This window comes from Symphalangus syndactylus, chromosome 11 (genome assembly GCF_028878055.3).
Source record: "Symphalangus syndactylus isolate Jambi chromosome 11, NHGRI_mSymSyn1-v2.1_pri, whole genome shotgun sequence".
Taxonomy (NCBI): Eukaryota; Metazoa; Chordata; class Mammalia; order Primates; family Hylobatidae; genus Symphalangus; species Symphalangus syndactylus.
In genome coordinates, this window is record NC_072433.2 from 117,652,214 (window position 1) to 117,667,742 (window position 15,529).

The 15,529-nt window shown below is 34.1% G+C and overlaps 1 long non-coding RNA gene across 1 annotated transcript in view; it reads right to left on the minus strand.

Moving 5' to 3' along the window:
- Positions 1-5,447: 5,447 nt before the first annotated feature.
- The window catches only part of LOC129493300 (uncharacterized), a 136,507-nt gene continuing 126,425 nt past the window's right edge, over positions 5,448-15,529 (minus strand). Inside the window, exon 3 of the long non-coding RNA XR_008661108.1 lies at positions 5,448-5,492. This is a non-coding gene — a long non-coding RNA (uncharacterized lncRNA). The remainder of the gene's footprint in view (positions 5,493-15,529) is intronic.

A 15,529-nucleotide genomic window follows, 5' to 3' on the forward strand; every position in this document is an offset into this window, starting at 1 on the left:
TCTGTTCTTTTCTAAATCACCAAGTCTCAGGTATTTTGTTACAGCAGCACAAAATGAATGAAGACAAAGTTATAAATGTAATTTTTGAAAAGTTTACTTTCTGATACAGAAAAACGTTTAAGTCATCACATGGAACATAAAGCAAAATATCGTGAGGCATTAAATTAGGCATAGTTATTCCAGTGAGAAGAGGAAAGTCTACGTAAAAGAAGTGGTAGCTGACTTAACATTGAAGCATGAACAAGATTTTAATGAACAAAGAAGGCAGAAAGAACATACCACCATGTAGACACAGCATAAACAAAGATGTGACAACTTGAAGAAACTATTCAGAAAACTGTGACCAGACCACTGGAGCTCAAACACAGGAGATGTAAAAATGCACCAGGAGATCAGGCTGATACACGATTTACCTCAAGTGCTTTGATGAAAGGAGGATGCATTTGAGACTTTATTGTAAAAGCAATGAAGTTTCTCATTAAAGATTGCCAAATGAGCACACACTTTATTCTCTCCTCCCTCCTAAGATCTTGTTAAAGAGTATAAAACAATTTTAAAGATAAACAAGAGACAGCTTATCACAAAGAGGGTCAACACATTTCTAGAAGGCTTCAAAGCAAGTAAAAAAGTATTTAATGTCAGAAGAGAAGAGAGAAATCTGCAGTTCAGAATAAACCTAAGCAGGTTTGTAGTGGAGGAGGTTGTGGACTTAGAGGCTGCATGAATGGGGTATAGAAAGAGTGAGAGTGGTACTATTAACAAAAATCTTGAAGCTCTACATACTGAACAGTTAACACACTTTACCCTATTGGTTTTTTTTGCACTCCTCCCCACAAAATGGCTAACAGCCAGGTTTTTAACTACCCAAAGAAATAATAATGATAACAATAAATATAAGAAACTAAAGCAATACAATAAATAGGTGATGATGATAAATAATAGATAATATAGATTAATGATAGAAAGATAGATAGATAGATAGATAGATAGATAGATAGATAGATAGATAGACAGAATCAAAGCAGTAAAAATTTGGGTTGGCCTCTAAGTAATTTGTATGAGTTGCATTGAGAGGAGCAAGATATTAAGCATGGATATTTGTACACATGTTTAGGCATGTAGAAGCCCTTCAGTTTCCAAACCATTTTAGAGCAAAGCCAGTTGACAACCACAAGCCTTGCCCATTTATCCAGATGACCCAGACAGCCTCTAAACTCCCTCATTAATGGAACATCAGACATTTCAAGAAAGCCTGCAACATTTAAAAATATATATATATAAATAAAACCAGTGTCAGAGAAAACAAACACTCAGGCAAAATGAGAGAATTTATATATTTGGTTCATAAAACTGGAGTAAAATAAGACAAAAAGGGGATAATGAGAAAATGATAATTCTTCTCAATTAGAAGTAATGATTTCCAAAATTTAAAAATTCAATAAAAAATGATTAAGTGGAAGATATTTCTCAGCATGTGAAGGAAACATTTAAAGAAAGCAAAAATGTAGAGAAACATAGCACCATGAGAAACAGAGCATCACTCCAATATTCAACTGTTAGGAAATCGAAAGGCAAGAAGTAGAAAAATACAGGGGAGTAAATTATCAAACGAGTAATATAAGAAGATATTTCAGAGTCAAAATATTTACATTGTAAGGGCCCATTAAGCAATGTCATCAATAAAGCAGCCAGTATCCGATTAGCATCAGCACCTAAAATATACTAAGTACACAATCAATACCTATTAAGGAGACCAGCAAAAATTAATGCAAAAAAATACTGGAGTAAGATCTTCGGAACCTAAGACAAAATCTATAACTCTGTATCCAGCCCAACTATCAATTAATTAAGCTTGATTGTTCAATAAGTTTGTTTTCAGAAATTCAAGGATTTAGAGATTTTGTTGTTCATGTATTTTTTATGAAGAAAAACTTGAGGAATGTTTACTACCTGAAAATGAGAGAAAAAATGAACATACGAAGTGAAATGGTGGCAATAGCCCAGAAGGCAAAAAAAGATATGCTTTTTATATTATGTTATACATTCTTGATTTTATAAACATCAAAATAATTCACTAACAACTTTCTGCAAGGATTATAATACTAACAGCATGAAGTATAAATTATTTAGAATACAAAAATAAAATAATTAACCCATATTACATAGGCCATTGTAAAGAATGCTATGCTGCCTAGCTGGTCTAACTGGCAAATAGCTTCTCAGACGTTGTTATGATTGAAGAAAGGTACATTATCCATGGTAATTACAACATCCAATAGCAACTCTTGAATTAATGCATTTATATGTAGACTTATGTTAATAATTAATTTTACTACCTATTATAAGTACTATTAAAATACTTTCATTCTGATATACAAATGTTTTATTTTTTAAAAAAATGGGTGCTGCTGTACTGGTATGTACTAGTTAAATACCAGCCTTGAATGGGTTCAAATTAGAAGAGAAAGCGAAATTCATATATATATATACAAAATGGAAGAATATATATGTGTGTGTATATATATATATCTCCATGAAGAAGAATGAAATGGAATCAAATAGTTGGTAGCCCAAGAAGGAAGCTGGAAGACATTTGGGGAATAATAAACTTACTTCTCTCAATAAGAATTAAACTAAAGACCTTCTGCTCAGCAAAAGAAACTATTATCAGAGTTAACAGGCAACCTACAGAATGGGAGAAAAATTTTGCAATCTATCCATCTATCAAAGGGCTAATATCCAGAATCTACAACGAATTTAAACAAATTTACAAGAAAAAAACAAACAACCACATCAAAAAGTGGACGAAGGACATGAACAGACACTTCTCGAAAGAAGATATTTATGCAGCCAACAAATATATGAAAAAAAGCTCATCATCACTGGTCATTAGAGAAATGCAAATCAAAACCACAATGCGGTATCATCTCACACCAGTTAGAATGGCAATCATTAAAAAGTCAGGAAACAACAGATGCTGGAGAAGATGTGGAGAAATAGGAACACACCTTTACACTGTTGGCAGAAGTGTAAATTAGTTCAACCATTGCAGAAGACAGTGTGGCTATTCCTCAAAAATCTAGAGACAGAAAAACCATTTGGCCTGGCAATCCCATTATTGGGTATATACCCAAAGGATTATAAATCATTCTACTATAAAGACACATGCACACGTATGTTTATTGCAGCACTATTTACAATAGCAAAGACTTGGAACCAACCCAAATGTCCATCAATGATAGACTGGATAGAGAAAATGTGGCACATAAACACCATGCAATACTATGCAGCCATAAAAAAGAATGAATTCATGTCCTTTGCAGGGACATAGATGAAGCTGGAAACCATCATAGTCAGCAAACTAACACAGGAATAGAAAACCAAACATGGCATGTTCTCACTCATAAGTGGGAGTTGAACAATGAGAACATATCGATACAAGGAGGGGAACACCACACACCAGGGCCTGTCAGGAGATGGGAGGCAGGGGGGAGGGATAGCATTAGAAGAAATACCTAATGTAGATGACGGGTTGATGGGTGCAGCAAACCACCATGGCACATGTATACCTATGTAACAAACCTGCACGTTCTACACATGTATCCCAGAACTTAAAGTATAATTAAAAAAAAAATTATTGAGGGAAAATAAAGCCCTAACTAAATGGAAGGCTATTCCATATTCATGGACTGAGACATTTTATGTTATGAAATGTTAATTCTGTACAAGTTGATCCACAGAATAAATACAATCCAATTAAAAAACGAAAACAGGAATGACAGAAGTTCATGGTTCAAAAATTAAGCAAGTCACAAAGGTGAGTTTTAAATGAAAATAATCTATTTAACCTTGATGCTAGAAACATGCTTATTTGAAGAACACAAAGCTAATGGTATCAGAATCTAGGAAAGGAAATGTAATTGGAGCAAATTACCAATATAAAGTAAGACATTAATATAAATACTGATTATTGGAGCTCATATTTTAAAGTAAATCTTTGTTATGACCTTTCTATGAATGAATTATTGTGATTACAGAGGAGAATGTGAATTGTATCAACCATAACTATATATATGCCAGGTAAAGCTGACAGAAGTTGAGGATGCAATTAGGAAGGAGAGACAGGAGAGAATAGGAGTGTGAGGAATATATTTCGGTGTGCATAAAATTAATGAAACTATAAAGAGAGGTATAATTGGGTTATTCAACGTTACAAAATGGAAGAATGAAAAATAATATTAGAACTCTTAAATACTGGATTGAAAGATAATGTTCAATTTCAGTTAATTTTCATTTTTCATAGTGGAAAAGAAATAAGTACTAACTCAAATTGATAATCCAAGAAATAGTGATACTATATTTATATTACTTAGGGGCATAGAAGCAAGTGCACGCACACACACACACACACACACACACAAACGAAGAAAAGGAATGAGAGTGGTCACCTCTAGAGGACTACAGCTCAGAAAAGGTATAAAGCAGAATATTGTAAGTATAAAATAGGTGGATCTATTATTTTATAAATACTTTTAATTGTTTAAATACATAAAGACAAAGGAAATCCATTATAAGAGATTTGGAAGACAAGTTGCATACCTAAACTTTGCTGGGAAAGGAGGCATTATGAAAGATGGATTAGGGAGTTGGACATTTTAATAAGTACAAAAATTTTAAAAGGGAGATAGCAGAACTAATTTTATCCCCAGTTTCTCAATAAGGAAACTGAGGCTTAGAGAGTTTAAGTGACTGGCCAAAGATTCACTAATAGGACATAGAAAATATGAAATAGAGCCTTGATCTCACAAATTGTGTAGTTTTATATCCTTTGAGATTCACCCTTATTTTAATCCCTTGATATATTCATATAAAATTTAGAGCAATATTTTCCAAATCCCTTTTAACATTTTTTCTTGGTACTTATTTTTTTCTCAAAATGTAAACTTTAAAAAAATTCATTCTGCCCTTGAAATGATTCAATTAAAGCCAACCACATAAATCAACCTAGTGATAGAAACAGTACAATGTGTTAAGATAGTGTTTTTCTGCTACATGTAATTGACGTTCCCCTGACTCTGGTAAATTTTTATATCCCATTGCCTTAAGACAAAATAATGATAGCTTAGATGTCTATTTAATAAAACATGGAATTTCTCCAAGCAAAACCCAACTGCATGGTTTGTGCAAGAAATATCACCTCAAATAAACCAATTCAGTTGCCTAAAAATACAAAGATAGGCTAAGAGATACCAGGCAAATGAAAACAGTAAGAAATAAGAAGGCATTTCCTGATATCAGACAGACTCAAATTCAGACCAAAAAGCATTAAATGTTAAAAAAAAAGACAGTTTATAATGCTAAAAAGGCACGGTTCACAATAAAGATACAATATTTATGAAAATCTATGCACTAGAAATACGGGAACCACTTTCATAAAACAAAACTTACCAGAAAGGCAAGGGGAGGAGACACATTGTAATGACAATCTCAATCTGAAACAGATCAAGTGAGGAAAAAATAGGTAAGAATATAGATCTATAGGTCCTATGGAAGACTACATATATTAATAAGGTAGGTATTGTAAAATATATTACACTCTATGACCCCAAAATGAGAATATCCCTTCTTCTCCAACACGAACAGTGTGTTCATAATTATTGACCAAATATCAAGCCATAGAATAGCCACAGTAAGTTTCATAAAATAAAAATAATAAAAAACAATTACTGGATGACAAATAAAACAAAAAAAATCAGAAAATTTCTGAATATTTATAAGAAGAAACTTCCAGCAAAATAATTCTTGAGTTAAAGTGGAAATGCAAACTGAAATTTCTGTTTCCTAAAAAATAATGATAATGTAAATATAATATATCAGATCTATGGGATGAAATTAAAGCTATGAATTTATAAACCTTAAATGTTAAAAAAGAAATGACCATTGAAACAGAAGAAATTAAAACAACCAAGAACCTACATAACTTATACCAAAAATGAAAATATCTATATAAAATAGATGATTATTTAGGAAAACACAATTTACAGAAATTGACTGCAACAGAGATAGAACCTTGAACAAACCAATTTCTGTAGAATAAAATAAAGATATCAAATTTCTATCTCACATGAAAAGCACAAGGCCTAGATGTTTTCACAAGGAAATATAACCAAGCTTTTAAGGAACAGAGGATAGAAAATAAAGGAAAACTTCCAAATTTCTTGTATGAAATATGAATGTTGATACCTAAACTTGATTAAAATATCACACACATGCACAAATATACACACACAGAAATCAGTCTCTCATATGAATATCAAAGCAAAAATCATAAATAAAATAAGGGCAAACAACATACTACATTTACACAGATGACAATGCATAGTGAAAACATGGGATATATTTTAAGAACACAAAGATATTTCAATAATTGGGATCCATTAATATAATAAAGCATATTCAGGTATCTGGGAGAAAAATCAGATAATTATCTCAACAGATGCTTATAGAACACTGACAAAATTCAGCAATTCCACATTTATTCCTTACAGAAACAATAATAAAGAATTGATGGATAGTTGTTCTGTGGAAAGAAAAATAATATGCACACACACACATATACACACATACACAACAGGCCTCTATTCTATTAAAAGGGACCTCTGGGGGAGAAAAAAACCTAGTTAAATCCCTTTGCAAACAAGTTATCCTCTTGATAAACAGACTAGTGGTATTTACTAGCAGAAAGGGAGGGACGGAGGAAGGGAGGGAGAGAAAAAGGGAGGGAGGGAGGGACAGGGGAAGGAAGGAAAGGAAGGAAAGGAAGGAAGGAAGGAAGGAAAGAGGGAGGGAGGGAGGGAGGGAGGGAAGGAAAGGAAAGGAGGGAGGGAAGGAGGGAGGGAGGAGGGAGGGAAGGAGGGAAGGAAAGGAAGGGGATGATAGTACTGATAGGATAGAAGTAGAGGTAGAAAATGAGATAGGGATGGAGATAGATAGAGATAGAAGTACAGATGAGAGAGAAAGGAATAGAGACCTCAAACTAATGCTTGTATTTTACTTACTGGGGAAACAATAGAGTCATTCCTCTAAAGAAAAAAACAAAGTATGCCTGCCCACCATCTCCATCTCTACTTAGAACTGTATTAAAGGCATTAAGCAACGAAATTAAATGAGAAAAAACAGAGGAACAAGGATTACAAATGAAAAAGTAAGATAATCTCTTTGAAGAAAACATAACAGAACTCAGAGGATCAATGATAAAATTACCCAAATAGTAAATTTACTAAGTTAGAAGAATATTTATATACAAAAATTAAAAGCCTGCATTTATAAAATAATCAGAAGTTATATATATGTAATTGAAGAAAAAACTCCATTTGCAATATAAGCAAAAAAATTTAGTAATAATTTTAACAAGAATTATGTGATATTTTTATGAAGAAAACTAGAAGACATTTCTGAAAGATACAAACATTCATTAGGAACGTTCAGCATCATAAAACGGCAATTTTCCCCAGGTTTTCATATAAATTTAATATAACCTAAATAAAAAATATGAAGTATTTTTCCCAGACCTAGACATGTTTGTTATAATTTTCTATTCAAAATTAAATGTGAGAATATGTAGGTGAACTCTAGGATTAATTTTATAAGATATTAAAACATACTAGAAAGTATAATTAAAACAGTATGATATTCATACGTGAATAAATGATAGACCAGTAAAAAAATCCAGACTTCTAAATAAATGGTGTGGAGGACACCAAATAGCCACTTGGAAAAAAATAAAACTGGATGCATCCTTCACACCAAACACTTCAAATGAACCAGAGCTCTAATAGTAAAAAGCTGAAAACATGTTAAGTCTTCGAAGAAAATGTATGTGATTTTACTTATAATGTGAGTATGGGGAAACCCAGTTGCAGTTTAAAAGATTGATTAATGTTGGCCATTCTAACTGGTGTGAGATGGTATCTCACTGTGGTTTTGATTTGCATTTCTCTGATGGCCAGTGATGATGAGCATTTCCTCATGTGGTTTTTGGCTGCATAAATGTCTTCTTTTGAGAAGTGTCCGTTCATGTCCTTTGCCCACTTTTTGATGGGGTTGTTTTTTTCTTGTAAATTTGTTTGAGTTCATTGTAGATTCTAGATATTAGCCCTTTGTCAGATGAGTAGGTTGCAAAAATTTTCTCCCATTCTGTAGGTTGCCTGTTCACTCTGATGGTAGTTTCTTTTGCTGTGCAGAAGCTCTTTAGTTTAATTAGATCCCATTTGTCAATTTTGGCTTTTGTTGCCATTGCTTTTGGTGTTTTAGACATGAAGTCCTTGCCCACGCCTATGTCCTGAATGGTATCAGGAAACAACAGGTGCTGGAGAGGATGTGGAGAAATAGGAACACTTTTACACTGTTGCTGGGACTGTAAACTAGTTCAACCATTGTGGAAGTCAGTGTGGCGATTCCTCAGGGATCTAGAACTAGAAATACCATTTGACCCAGCCATCCCATTACTGGGTATATACCCAAAGGACTATAAATCATGCTGCTATAAAGACACATGCACACGTATGTTTATTGCGGCACTATTCACAATAGCAAAGAGTTGGAACCAACCCAAATGTCCAACAATGATAGACTGGATTAAGAAAATGTGGCACATATACACCATGGAATACTATGCAGCCATAAAAAATGATGAGTTCATGTCCTCTGTAGGGACATGGATGAAACTGGAAAACATCATTCTCAGTAAACTATCGCAAGGACAAAAAACCAAACACCGCATGTTCTCACTCATAGGTGGGAATTGAACAATGAGAACTCATGGACACAGGAAGGGGAACATCACACTCCGGGGACTGTTGTGGGGTTGGGGGAGGGGGGAGGGACAGCATTAGGAGATATACCTAATGCTAAATGACGAGTTAATGGGTGCAGGAAATCAACATGGCACATGGATACATATGTAACAAACCTGCACATTGTGCACATGTACCCTAAAACCTAAAGTATAATAAAAAAAAAACTAAAAACTAAAAAATAAATAAAATTTTAAAAAAGATTGATTAATGTGATTTTTTAAACAACATTTTTCTTTTTTTAACTTTTTAAGTTCAGAGGTACTTGTGCAGGTTTGTTACATAGGTAGACATGTGTCATGGGTGTTTATTGTACAGATTATTTTATCACCCAGGTATTAAGCCTAGTATCCACTAGTTATTTTTCCTGATCCTCTCCCTCCTCCCACCCTTCACCCTCCGGTAGGCTCCAGTGCGCATTGTTTCTCTCTATGTGTCCATGTGTTCTTATCATTTAGCTCCCCCTTGAAACTGAGAACACAGGGTATTTGGTTTTCTGTTCCTGCATTAGTTAGTAAGGATAATGGCCAGCTCCATCTATGTCCCTACAAAGGGCATGATCTCATTTCTTTTTTATTCCATGATGTATATGTACCACATGTTCTTTATCCAGTCTATCATTGATGGGCATTTAGGTTGATTCCATTTCTTTGCTACTGTGAATAGTGCTGCAATGAACATAGGCGTGCATGTGTCTTTATGATAAAACGATTTGTATTTCTTTCGGTGTATACCCAGTAATGGGATTGCTGGGTCAAATGGTATTTCTGTCTCTAGATTTTTGAGAAATTGCCACACTGTCTACCACAATGGATGGAATAATTTACGCTCCCACCAATAGTGTAAAAGCATTTCTTTTTCTCCACAACCTTACTGGCATCCATGAGTTTTTGACTTTTTAATAACGGCCATTCTGACTGGTGTAAGATGGCATCTCATTGTGGTTTAGATTTGCACCTCTCTAATGATCAGTGATGGTAAGCTTTTCTTCATATGATTGTTGGCCACATGTATGTCTTCTTATAAGAAGTATCTGTTCATGTTATTTGCCCACTTTTTAATGGGGTTGGTTTTTTTCTTGTACATCTGTTTAAGTTCCTAATAGATGCTAGATAATTAGACCTTTGTCAGATGGCACAAAAACAGACACATAGACCAACAGAACAGAATAAAGAACCTAGAAATCAGACCACACACCTACAACCATCTGATCTTTGACAAACCTGACAAAAACAAGCAGTGGGAAAAGGATTCCCTATTTAATAAATGGTTCTAGGAGAAATGGCTAGCCCCATGCAGAAAATTAAAACTGGACCCCTTCCTTACACCATGTACAAAAATCCACTCAAGATGCATTAAAGACTTAAATGTAAAACCCAAAACTATAAAAACCCTAGAGGAAAATCTAGACAATACTATTCAGAACATAAGCAAGGGCAAAGATTTCATGACAAAGACACCAAAATCAAGTGTAGCAAAAGCAAAATTGATAAATGGGATCAAATTAAACTAACGAGCTTCTGCATGGCAAAAGAAGCAATCAAAAGAGTAAACAAACAACCTACAGAATAGGAGAAAATTTTTGCAATCTATGCATCTAACATTTTTCATTATAAAGAAAACAAGGTAAGTTAAAAAGCAAATGGCCAATTGGGAGAAAATGTTTCTAAATATATCACTTATAAAGGACTAATATTTCTAATACATGTAGAACTCTTAAAAATAGAGGAGGAAAGACAAAAATAGGAAAAAAAAGCATGAGAAGTTAATTACAGTTATACACAAATAGACTTTAATATATAAAAATAATTTATGCATAATAAAATAAATTCACATTTAATCTCCAGTAAAGCCATTTCTCACCTATCAAATTAAAAAAAAATTCAAGACCTGGATATACATTTTTCTTGGTGAGATAGTGAGAAAACAGTACTTTCTTACATTGCTAGGGGAGTAAAACAATGTGTGATCCTTACACAGGTGAATTTGGCAATATATAATAAAGCTACATGTGTATATTTTGATCTCATAATTGTGACTTTATCCTGAATACACACTTTTAATAATATATAAATATATAGGCATGTTTTATTAATTTTAATGTTATTTGTCAGAAATACATTGAAAACAATCTAAACACCTAAACATAGGAGCCTGTTTGAAAAACTATGGTACATGGAATACCATTTATCTATATAAAAGGATATCATGGTGATTTTAAGTAATAACATACTGTGTACATGAAAATTGCTCAGATTTTAGTGTTCCCACCACAAAAAAATGGAAAGCGTATGAAATAATGCATATATTAAATAGCTTGATTTAGCCATTCTAAAATGTATACATTTATCAAACCATCATGTTGTACACCACAAATATGTACAACATTTACTTGTCGATTAAAAAGACATATGTATAAAATTACATTGAAAAGATCTCAAAGAACAGATACAATGTAATTACTAGGATATACTTTTATGAAAAACATACAAGATTAAAAAATCAGATTTTTCTCATACCTCCTGTATAAGAAAGAAGTAAATATATATATTATACATGAGATACATATTTTACATAACTGTATATAAAACATATATGTATATCTTTATGTGTGTATGCATATTTTTGAAAAAAAATACACAATAAACCAGAAACTAGTGAAGTTAACTGCATACAGAAAGTAGGTGTAGTACTGATAGGAACATAGTACAAATCATAGGAAAGGAAGTAGTAATTCTTTGAATATGTATTTTTAATTTTTAAGCCATATTAATAGTTTATACATTCAAAAATAGCATTAAACCAATTGTGATAAAAGAAATTTAAAACTGAGGCCAGGCATGGTGGCTAAATTCTGTAATCCCAGCACTTTGGGAGGCTAAAGCAGAAAGATTGCTTGAGTCCAGGAGTTCAAGACCAGCCTGGGCAACATAGTGAGACCCTGTCTCTATCAAAAAAAAAATTATTCAAGAATGGCGGTGCATGACTATAGTCCTAGATACTGGGTAAGCTGAGGCAGGAGGACTGTTTAAGCCCAGAAGTTTGAGGTTACAGTAAGGTATCATTGCGCCACTGCACTCCAGTCTGGGCGAAAAAGCAAGACTCAGTCTCTTTCAAAAAAAAAAAAAAAACTTTTTTAAACTGAATACTAAAAAATGAACTTCACCATATATGAAGTTGATAATAGACCCATAAAGAAAAAAGTATTAATCCAAGTAAATTTTAATACTGTAGTCTGTATGTTGTCATTGCATAAGCTGCAGAAAATTATTGAACCATACTTAATGGATGCTATGGTCTGAATGTGTGTGACCCCCCCCAAAAAAAATCGTATGTTGAAATTCTAACCCCCAAGATGATGGTATTAGGTGGTGGGACCTTTAGAAGGTGATTCTATCATAAGGGTGGAGCCCTCAAGATTAGGATTAGTGAGAGACCACAGAGAGCTAGCTCTTCCCTTCCACCTGTAAGGATGCAGTGAAAAGGTATCCATGAGCCTGGGAGCAAGACTTCATCAGGCTTTTAATCTGCCTTGATTTGGACCTTCCAGCCTCCACAACTGTGAGAAATAAATTTCTATTGTTTATAACCTACCCTATTTGTGGTATTTTGTTTTAGCAGCCCAGAAAAAGAACTATGATGGTAGGCTTCTTGGCAGGGGTCAATTAATCTATTTACGGACTCATATGTGTGCTGTAGGATAGTATTTTATGTGTTTGTAGTATTAATGATAATTGTAGATAATTTAATTTTTTTAGGGAATAAGTGGTCTCACTGCAGAAAAATAAAGATTCAAAAATGGAATGGATGTAAGAAGAGAAGCTCTTTGGAATTAGACTGTAATTACACTTTACAGTATGAATTTATGGTTTTTAAAAACATGTATTTTCTAGCTCTCTCAACTGAAATAATCTAGAAGCATTGACACTTCAACAGCAATAAACACACCCAATGCTCAGCTCTTGGTTTCTAAACACAATTCCTCATCAGGACCCCTTAGAGAAATAGCCAATACTAAATCTGAGATAGGAAACCTTCAAAGTAAGCTTCGAATCTCTTATTGTGCCAGAAAGTGAGGACGTGCTAAAAAACTGAGGTGGAGATTTCCAGAGGATATAGGAGCTTGCTTGCAAGAGCTCCCACTAGACAAAGTGAACATCGAATAATAATAATTATTATTATAGTAATAAATGATGAGGAATTTTTAAAATCTATGAGTGCTTTGTAATACTATAAAAATTGGAATGTAAAGTTAAGAAGAATACAAACTAATACATGGAGAGAAATGATAAATTATATAAACACCATCATGCAACCACAATATGATCATTGATTCAGGAAAATATCATTAATGAATGCTCAAACCACCGAATAGAAGTTTGTTAGGAAACAGATATTTATGCAGTCTCAAAAGATCACTGCATAGATTATTTAGTCTATAAAGAAAAAAGTTACCTTATAAAGGAAAACACTGGTAAACATACCTTACCCAAGTGCTCAAAACTAACACCAGCAATAATAGACAAACTGATAACACATGCCTTTTGATAGGATGCTCTGTGAAGAACATATATTCCCTATTTGGTATTCATGACAAAAGTATTTAACCTGAATCTATCTAATTATGAGAAAACAATCAGACAAATCCAACTTACGGAAAGTTTAAAAACGAAAGAAATGAAAAAGCAGGGTGTGGTGGCTCACACCTGTGGTCCCAGCAACTCAGGAGGCTGAGGTGGGAGGATTTCTTGAGCCCAGGAGCTTGAGGCTGTAGCGAGCTATGATTGCACGGATGCAGTCCAGCCTTGGTGACAGAGCAAGACTCCATCTCTAAAAAAAAAGAAAACTGGAAAAAAAATGGAACTAGTCTGTCCTCTTTAAAATAGAGTCATGAAAAACATAACCAAAGCAGGGGAAGCACCCTAGATTAACTTTAAAATATAAAGTATGTTGCTAATAGATACTGTTGTATCAATGTTCAATTTTTTTCATGAATTTTGGTTATATAAGAACAGGTCAGCTGGGCACAGTGGCTCACTCCTGTAATTCCAGCACTTTGAGAGGCTGAGGTGAGCAGATCACTTGAGCTCAGGAGTTTGAGATCAACCTGGGCTACACGGTGAAACCCTGTCTCTACAAAAATACAAAAATTAGCCGGGCAGTGGAATGCACCTGTAATCACAGCTATTCTGGAGGCTGAGGTGAGGGGATCGCTTGGGCCTCGGAGGTCAAGGCTGCAGTGAGCCAAGATACCGCACTCCAGCCTGGGTGACAGAGTGAGAACCTGTCTCAAAACGAAAAGAAAAGTTCTTATTCTTAGGACATATTTAAGAGTGAAGCATCATGGCATCTGTAATTTATTTTTGAATAATTCTATAAATGTATATATGTATAAAGAGAAAGAAAGAAAGAAATATGAAAAATGTTAACAATCATCAAATCTAGGTGAAAGGTAGGTAGGTGTTTTTGTATTACGTCTTCAATCTTTCTATAGGTTTGAAATTATTCAATATAAGTTTGGAGACATAGAATTTCCCAATGTTTTTACATCGTAGATCTTCATAACCTGCCTGGCTAATGAGCCTAAGTTTCTTTGTCTCTTTTGTTGTGACAGTTATTACGTGATTCACATTAAACTAACTGGAAATGTTCACAGAACATAACTAATGGAAGAAGCAACACAGTGCAATGGAAAGAATACTGACTGGGAAAGAGAATCTAATCCAAGCTCTGCTGTCAATATATTTGATGAGTTTAGGAAAATTAGCTCTCATCTCTGAGAATCTATGGCTCTATCTGTATAACAGAGAGTTTCTCAAGTTGTATTTTTAAGTATTTTTCAAACCCTTACTACACTCCTACTGTAATAATGAACCTTCAAGCTTGAACAGCACTCATAGTTTGCAGGAAATCAGTTCACATGCATTATCTCCCCATAAAGAGTTGGCTAATGCACAACATTTTGTCCATATCATGCTGGTTTCTAAAAATTATTAAGTGATTCATGGAAAGGAAGAGGAGATTTGAGTGTCAAGAGGACAGAGTCCAAATATATTAGTTTATAATTAGTATTTAATTTGAAATGATACTGCCTGATTCACTTATTCTACTATCAATTTATTCTGCAAAATGTGGAGTTCTTCAAGGCAAAATATGCTGGAAGGAACAAAGTACACTTTTAGGTACTTTCATGAAGTCACCATCCCTTTTTATGGTGTTATATCAGGAAAGCTAACTGATGCCTAGGTATGTTTCTAAGGGATGGTAGAATAGGTATTTCTACATAACTTCAAGAAGACAAAGGCTGGGCGCGGTGGCTCACGCCTGTAATCTCAGCACTTTCGGAGGCCGAGGCAGGTGGATCGCTGTAAGCTAGGGGTTTGAGACCAGCCTACCCAACATGGTGAAACCCATTTTCTACTAAAAATACAAAATTAGCCAGGCGTGGTGGCAGGCGCCTGTAATCCCCGCTACTCAAGAGGATGAGGCAGGAGAATCACTTGAACTTGGGAGGCGGAGGTTGCAGTGAACCGAGATCACGCCACTGCACTCCAGCCTGGATAACAAAGCAAGACTTCATCTGGAAAAAAAAAATACAAGGAATACACTTTTGCCTACCCCACTGATCCTCAAATTATTCCTCTAGTTTTCTGTGAACATCTGAAATTCCACAA